This window comes from Bactrocera latifrons, unplaced genomic scaffold (genome assembly GCF_001853355.1).
Source record: "Bactrocera latifrons isolate USDA-ARS-PBARC rearing strain unplaced genomic scaffold, ASM185335v1 scaffold_29, whole genome shotgun sequence".
NCBI lineage: Eukaryota > Metazoa > Arthropoda > Insecta > Diptera > Tephritidae > Bactrocera > Bactrocera latifrons.
In genome coordinates this window covers 548243-557228 of record NW_017536518.1, presented here as the reverse complement: position 1 = coordinate 557228, position 8986 = coordinate 548243, and positions in this window count along the sequence as shown.

Sequence of the window (8986 nt, the reverse complement as noted above, 5' to 3'; positions counted from 1 at the left end):
ATGGTGTTTCATAAGGAACTGTATGTTATTGAAAACATAATCTTTGTGACTTTGTAGTAATTATGACAAGCTTACTTCCTTCCTTTGATATCGCCAAGGGTACTAACGGGTACTCAAAGTAGATGTACTTTTTCCAACTGACTGTTTTTGACAGAAGCCATTCAAAAGGCTTGCACCGGCATACTGCCAGCCATGCCGGCCAACGAGCTAAAACACTCGTTCGACAAGCTTTTGAACCGTGCAAAAAGCTGTATTGAAGCAAAAGGAGACTACTTGAATAAAATAAATTGATTTTGCCGAAAAAATTATTTATTCTGTTTTTTTTTTAGGTTCTGTTTACTTTGGAAAGCACATTGTATCTTTTGCAATAAAAGTCTTAACACACTTTTGACCGTTAAATTTCCTAAAATAGCTTGCAGTCTATCTAAAATTATTTTAAGTTTTTCAGTAAATGTACGCAAACTATCTCCCAACCCTAATGATATACATAGGTCTGAAAATCTTCACTCATCATATTCTCTCTAAAAAACTGCTAATGCTATAGCATATAGYTGTCATAAAAATTAGCTGATCCAAATCAAGAAATAAATATTTTTATATCCTTTTATGCATCTGTTTGTTCTTGTTCTTTTTTTCTCGTTTGGTCCATACCTCGTATAATACTTGCTCTGACGAGTCATAATTATGGCTTAATATTCCATTAGGGTGCGTATATTCTGTTATTCCGTTTTCGCAATTGCACGCAGAAATTCACGCATGTCRTGTATGTATGTATATGTGGGTTGTTAAAGCTGTGTTTGCACTCAAACACGCTCGACAGCTCATTGTAATATGTAAATGAGTGGCACCCCRTCGTGTTGTTGAGCGCTCGAGATGGCGGGTTGTTCATTATGAAAAATACACGCAGCGTGTAAGCTTCATGAGGACACGTGATACCGAAATAAATATTATCGCTTCGCATACAGACGTTCAAGTAAGATGGTAGAGTAGGTAAACTATGAGCGTGTGGCATGCAATTAAATGTTTTAAAGTAAGTTTAAAAATGCAAGAAACTTATAAAAAAGTATAAAAAATGAATGCTTTGGAAAAAAAAAAATTTTAAAATAAATCCTACATGCCGAGTTGTGAATAAGGCGTTTACTTGGCATACCCAATGGGGCGTTAGCAACGTAGCCATAGACGGAAATGAAAATATTTCCGGTGCCGTCACGGAACCCTCCATTCTTGCAARCATAGCAATCACACAATAACATAATTACTGTGCTCCGGTCACAACGGGCATTAGAGGGGACACACGAAACACTGTAATAAAACGACAAAACGCACTTCGTTTAATTCACTCGCCACTCGACTGCTTCGTTCACGCCGACTAACCGACTAACTGAATAATTGAAGTTAATTTGAACTAACCGACTAACTGAATAATTGAAGTTAATTTGAATGCTTTTTTACGACTGTTATTAGCGGGAATTTGTGAAAATTCAAAACATTAAGATAACAAAATCACTTCAAGTAGCTTTTTCCGCTATAAATAAGAAAACGAGGAGACAATAAAACCGGCCAAGAGGAAAGAAAGAACGGTAAGAAATACCAGTGAAATTAAAGAACTAGAAATAAAATCCCCCATCGCGTAACCACTGGCAGCTCAAACAATACCAATGAGAGACAGTTCGCAAACTGAGTCTCATCAGCGACCTCTGGGGTGTACGGTTGCACTGTCACAACGCCACGACATTCTTGTGGTTTAACGTCTCGCAGGAAATAGGAGGCGTAGGTATGCGCTGCTGCTCTATGCCACGCGACCTCTCTACGACCTCTCACTGTGTGTGTAACAAAAGCCTGCGAAGCATGTCAGCAGCAAACTTGCAGCTGAAGCAGGCGTGTGGGATGCGTCAGTGCCCCCTCATTCAATTACTTTGCTACTTTTCAAGCGCTTAATATCTACGCACGACGCCCTCCTTTCCCGGCTCATGCATATTTATTAAAATATTTCATTAAAAATTGAYGCAACTTTAAACACCCGCCACCAGTAACGTTGCGTGCTGATGATGAAGCAACTTTTCTAATATATTCCCAGCAGCAACAAATGATTTGCTTGTGATTAGCGTGCATAAAAGCGACACATTAACCGAAACGCGCTAGGAAGKCGATTTTCAGGCATCACAAGTGTTTGGCATAAAAATACACCAGTTGGTGGTATATGGTAGTGAAAAGTCGAAAATAAATTGTAAAGTGTTTCTATATCTATGATAAAATTCAAATTAGATATTTCTTTAAACTCTGGTATACGAATATTCTGAAAAAATTATATATTTTTTAAGTGAATTATACGTGTTTGTATTACTTATGTATGCTTGTTATTTTAATTGATTGTCTTAAAATAAATTTAAATCATTTCATCTATTGAGTTGTAGCATTTTTCTCATAAATGTATGCGAAAATAAATGCGTCAAAGATATAGTACATCCATAGCTCTCTGAAATTGACTACCAAACTACAATATGGTCTGAAATTGGGAAAAATCAGTTAAAAAYTATTTCCCACGTCAAAAAACAGTATTGTTCGAAGTAGATAAATAGAAGATTTTTGATGGTATGCRTACTCAGAACGTTTTGACGTACTAGTGGTATTTRTATTTTTTACAGTAACTGAAAATATTCTTCTCGGCGAAAAATGGATTTAAATCACGAAAATTTTCGTGYGAATATTTTTACAAGTTTCGGAGTRGATTAACGCAGCAACCGAGCATCGATGAACTTATTGAATTCAGTTTTGGTGAGGAAGCTGCAACAAAGACGAATGTTTATCGATGGTATGGTGAATTTACCAGAGGTCGAATTTCGTGAAGGTCGTCCAAAATCAGTTGTTGTTGATCGTCAACCGACCTATACATATATTGTTACAAAATTAAGCATTACTGGGACAATGTAGAATCAGTATTGCATGAACATTTGATTAAAAAAAAAATGTTTTAACGTATAACCACACAATTTTTCAATCGCTCAAAAAATGAATGGCTTGCGTCGATTGGTGAAGAGATATGTTAAAAAAACTACGATAAATACGATTTGAAACAATATTATGATATCGAGACGAATGATGAATTTACGCCTTGCTTGTTTTTTTGTTTTGTAACAACACTGTAAATTCTGAGTTTGTTCTCCAGTAGTCTTTCAAGAAATAAGCAAAAACAACCGCCACTCTCATAACCATAAAAATAAAAACTCTCACACATTGTTAAAACAATCGTTTTTGAGCACTCAGGACGTCSATTTGATGAGTCATCCACCGTAAAATCCTGACTTGGCATTGAATGGCTTTTTATTCCCGTACAAAAAAAATTAACTATCGAAGTTAATGTTTTTCGACGCCCAAAGAGGCGATTATTGCGTTCAGAACGTTTGTTTTGGAGMGACCGAAATCTGAGTAGCAAAACTTCTTTAACAAYTGGTTGAAAGGCATACGAAGGGGTTATATACAATTTTATGGGTTGAGAAAGTCGATACTTTTTTTATTGCATTTTCTTAAAGTATATCCTTTTAAGATTATTTCTTCCAAATTGCATAGTGGATCTGAGTACTAGAACCAAAGTTACAGTTGTCAACAGCGCGCTTCCTCCATGTGCCCCCGAGTACGTATCGACCGTTTATAGGCGGTTATCTCAAATTGATATCTTTTTAAAAAGTAACTTTACAATTTTTTACTGGCTACTTGAAAACYACAATATCTTACACATGATGAAGGATTTTTCAATTGAAAATAGAGTTATATTTTTTGGGAATGATAAAAACGGAATTTTTAGCGTGTAAGGAAAAAAGTGAATTGGCGCAACAGCTGTAGAGCCAAAAAGTGGKCACATTTATTACACAATTAAATTTAACAACTTTAAACATATTTAAATATATCAACAGTGTTCAATTATTTAAGGGATTAGTAGGGTTATCTTTTTTCAATTTTTTATTTTTTTTTTGTGCATTTTCTGTTTCCTTACATCCTTAAAATGAATGTAGAAACACACTTTACCATTAGAAGGTTTCGAAAAAGGTCCAAAAAGGATAATACCGCTCTACGTTCGGAGCGCACCTATTGCACAACTGGCACTTTAAACGCATTTTTCTCAAACCACACCTTTTTAAACTGACGAACATAATTCCGGTCGAACTACTCAACCGATTTGCTTATTTTTTTTTCTCTAATCTAAGAAGAAACTATTTTTTAAGAAAATAAGTGTATATACCTTAATGAAGAATATTTTGAAAAACTTTTACTATTTATTTTTCTTTTCTATTCCCGAAATAAAAAACACAGCTCACTTAGCTATATTTTTGTAAGTAGTAGCTACTGAGGTATGAAGTTTTCCTTCCAATAAAAAGGAAGGAAACTGCAAAGCGTAGATTCTTTTTTTTATTAAGAGACAATACTTGACGAGTATATTTTAACCTTGTATGTATATACATATGTTTGCCGATAGTGTCCTCATGAAACATATGACCTAAATTTTTGGGTGCGGTATTGAATTGATTTTCTGAATCCATAATTTTAACGCTCCATTTATGATTTCATAAAACATGCTTGGGTTTGAAATACTGTAAAATCGTTTTTTAGTTGGCTGTAATTAATGGAATTTGTAAGAAAAAACTACAAAGAATGCATTGTGCTAAAAAAGTATAAGCTATAATTGAAATGTAAAAATAATATTTTGTTTTCACTCTAAATAARCGTGGAAATTAAATAAAACTATAAGCCTACCAATATAAATATCAATATTTACTTTTGCAAACCGTTGAATAGTTGTATAAACAATTGTAYCAGAAAAAGTTCAATAGTATTTGTTGTTGTCACTCTTTCCGCCTTACCTAAAAAAACGTTCAATATATCTGTGTTCAATTGTTTATATGCCCGTTTGTGTATGTATCGCTAATTTAACGCTGTTTATAGCTGAAARTGTTTCAGCTGCTACGACTGTAATGCTACCGAGAATACCGTCAAATCTCAAKCTAGGCTACAAACTGAGGCTGCCTTGCAAAATGTTTACTTTAAACTTCGTTTGCTTTCTAATCAGGCACGACACGCGCTTCTTAGCCGTCTTCATATTTTTCACTCTTCGCTGTGGATCATAATTCCATTTCACCGCTACGACTTTTAGCCCTAAACACCCGCCACTTTAACTTATGTAGCCATTTAAATTGTTTCTTAAATTTTTGTCGCTTCAACACATTTGTGTTTATATTTYTTCAACTCATACATAATTTTGCTAAATTTTTTCTGCCGCTCATACTTGCATGCGTGTGTGTGAGTGAGTGTGGGCATTTTTTAGCACAGGCATTAGGCGCAACATAAAATTATAAACACGCAAGCTTAGCAAAACACAAAGTAAGTAATAAAGGAGAAAAARATGGGAGAAAAGTTGTGGACGACAACAACAAAAAAGTGCACACAGTAGCAATTTGCGTGAGTGACCGTTGGTAGCCCGCAGTGGCAGACTTTGACCAGACTGGTAGACAGGGACGGGGCTGTTTATATCGAGTTGGCACGCCAGCAACCAGACATTTCAGCGAATCGGCACGTAAGAAGAGTGACTTTATGTTCAGACAACGAGAAAAAAGCGTTAACTGCATATTTACCAGAARCGCGTGTCGTGCTCGCAGAGAAGACTGTTTTCTTTTAAGGATCAGTCTACTGAACATTTACCGCGTTTGATAGCTCAATAGTTATGTATGTGCGTGTTTTTTGTGGTGACGTTTGACGGTGCCAAACTTTCGTATCAATTTTTGGATGTAAAAACTTTTCTTACCAAATATAATACATATATACAACTCTCGGAACGTTTCTTAGTTAAAATAAATAAGAACAAGAAAAAATTTAGCTACGTTTGCAACGTTGCTATAATACCCGTATAAAAGTCGGTATCTTCAAAATGAGTCTTTTATATGCAAGGTACATTTATTTGATCAGTCAGTGTCTGTGGTAGATATATGCTATTGTAGTTCGATCTGAACAAAATATTGGGAGATTGTAGCGCTGTCTTGGACACTAATCTGTGCATAACTTCGTCAAAATATCATCGAACAGTTTGTAGGACAGCTATATGCTAACAATGTCTGTTATTGGCGGTTTCTACACATGACCAATTTTTTGAAAGAAAAGGGCGAGTGCAAATATTTGGATCGATATTTCGAATAATGAGAGGCTACATCGGTTCACATTCCTGTCGAAATGAARCCGGTGACGCTGTTGCTGTCATTTTAGAGCGGTATGGATCGATAATAATCAACTCTTAATAGCCGCAATGGAAGAAGTTGATCTTGACAACATCTGGTTCCAACAGGGCAAGGCTACGTGCCACAGAGCTCGTGCAACAACCGAATTATTGCTAGAAAATTTTTGAGATTCGTTTATTTCAAGAAATTGTGACATTGAATTTCTTTCAGGAAGTTTTTATTTAACACCGTTAAACCACTYCTTGTGGAGTAATCTAGAGTCAATTGTCYTTAGCAATAAAACAKACTGGTTAMAAGCTTCGTGASAAACTTAATATACTATGGTCCGGTATAAAAAAGCCTATGGAAAATGGATCACGGATACCAGTTTAGTTAAGTCCACGTTTCTGGTAATAGGGTGATTAGTGTTTTCTTARGAGGGAAGAAGTATTTCTTTTGTCTACTTCCACTAACAAACCCATTCAGATTGCTCTTTGTATAATTATAGCTATAGTTTTCAGGGTATTACTGCTCCAGATTTAGTACATAAAAATTTATTTTTAAAAKTCGACTGAATTGGTTTCTTCTATGCGAAATTTCAGTAGCAAACAAATAAAAACTCTCCGATTCAACTTGACGATCTACCTATACCTTAAACATAGCTGTTACTCATCAATGCATATTTATATATTATTTAAATATAACTGCTATTCATCAATGTTATTTCTGGCGAATTGTCGCAACGGGCTTCAGACGACGCAACTAGCAATCAAGTAACGAGGAAAACAACCAGCAAAATAAAAGCAAAGGACATATACAGTCGTGTCTGCTGCTCAACAGGGCGATAAAAATATGAAAATACATGTGGGTATATTTAGATAAGAGAAGAGAGCCACAAAGAATTAGTTACGTCTCACGAATTCAGAAAATATTTATAAATAAATGAAGACAGCAACATGAAAATAATATAAATGCGCTTATTTATGCCAGACATCTATAAGTTATTCTGCGACACGTATGGGTTCGAACAAAAAAAGAGATTGCCGTTATGGAAACTGTGCAAAAGATTGGGCAAAGGGGTAAATTAATTGTATTGTTATTTAGGGCAATGAAATRTGCGAATATTCATTTTTGACATAAATATAAATATGTAAACAACTTTTTGTCAGCAAGCACCTCCTTATGTAACACACAAGCAAAGCTTATTCACACACAGTAATTGCTTGTGTTTCGCACTTGCCCCCAGCTATTGCTGCGAATGTCTGGACGTAGCTGCATGCTGTTAATCGCATTCGATTGTGGGCCAACAAATGTCAATGCTGACGGCTCCTACAAATATGCTACAAATTGTTGATTGAGCCTTGACATTAGGGTGGATAGGTTTTCTTTTTGTCGATGGTGTAAAATAAGTAAAAGTGATTTCCAGACGTTAATAATAGAATTATTTAATATAATTATTTTATGAAAAAAAAACATACTTCATGAGTGTGGTTGTGAAATGAAACAGTATGGCCAATACTCAGGTTCTTATTTCCTTAAAATTGAGGCAAGGGAAATCTCTATGGAAAGCAAATCGCTCAGTASTTCAAAGTAARTGAATTCGACGGCAAAACTTTAAAAATTGAGCTTCTGCTTGATTATATATACATATATATAATATATTTAATTTATAAATATTCACTTATGGTAATCTTCAATGTAAAATATATATATAGTATGCATTTTAACTTGTATATATAGTATATATGAATATCCCAACCCGACCACATCGAAAGGCTTAAAGAATACCATTATTGGAGYATCGCACGCGGTTGAATCAATACTTAATATTTAATTCAAATATATTCTGAATTTAAAGACACATATTAAGCTGTATATATGCCATAAATTCACAGCTCTCGTACATTAGAGAATATAATGCAGAATTATCAACTGACTTACCTGACAAATAATTTCCGCCATRCATATTTACATACAAGTTTATCACTTTGCAGCATTTCACTTTCATTGCACTGTGAAAGTTAAAACTTTAATTAACCCACAACTTTCTACACATTTGCCGGCTATGCACAAATTGAGTTCGTAATCCCTTGCGCTGGCCAGTTGACACATTTTTGCTGTATTATGATGCTGCGCTTTGCTGACCTAGAAAAAATGGAGAACAAACGAAAAAACTCAGCAAAGTTAAATGGTAAAAGCAGAAATTGGTAAATCCTTCAATGATGCTGAGTGTGTATGTGTGTTACAACTGCCACACGGATGTGCCATATGTGCGTATATTCGATGGGTTAAAGATAATTTTGTGTTTGACAAGCATGATTACATACACACACACGTATATTTGTGTGCAGATTTTCAATGTCATTGCAATCAGAACTTTACATAGAAAACACACATGACAGTTTTATTTGTTTGCGAGCCTATTTTGTATATAGGCCTTGCAGGAAATTATTGTCTTTAATAAGCAACTTGAATTCGTTGAAGCTTCAGTATTTTTGTAAGGTGTTAGGAAAAGAAGCTTAATATTTTTAATGGAGTTGTGATAAAAAGTGTTTGTGATGATCTAACTTGAGCTAAAGAGAAGGAAGGTTGCACCGAAGCTGTAATATGCTTCACAAACATAAAACATTTCGTAAAAGTATAAGTAAGTATAAGCATAAGTATAAGTATAAGTATAAGTATAAGTATAAGTATAAGTATAAGTATAAATATAAGTATAAGTATAAGTATAAGTATAAGTATAAGTATAAGTATAGGTATAAGTATAAGTATAAGTATAAGTATAA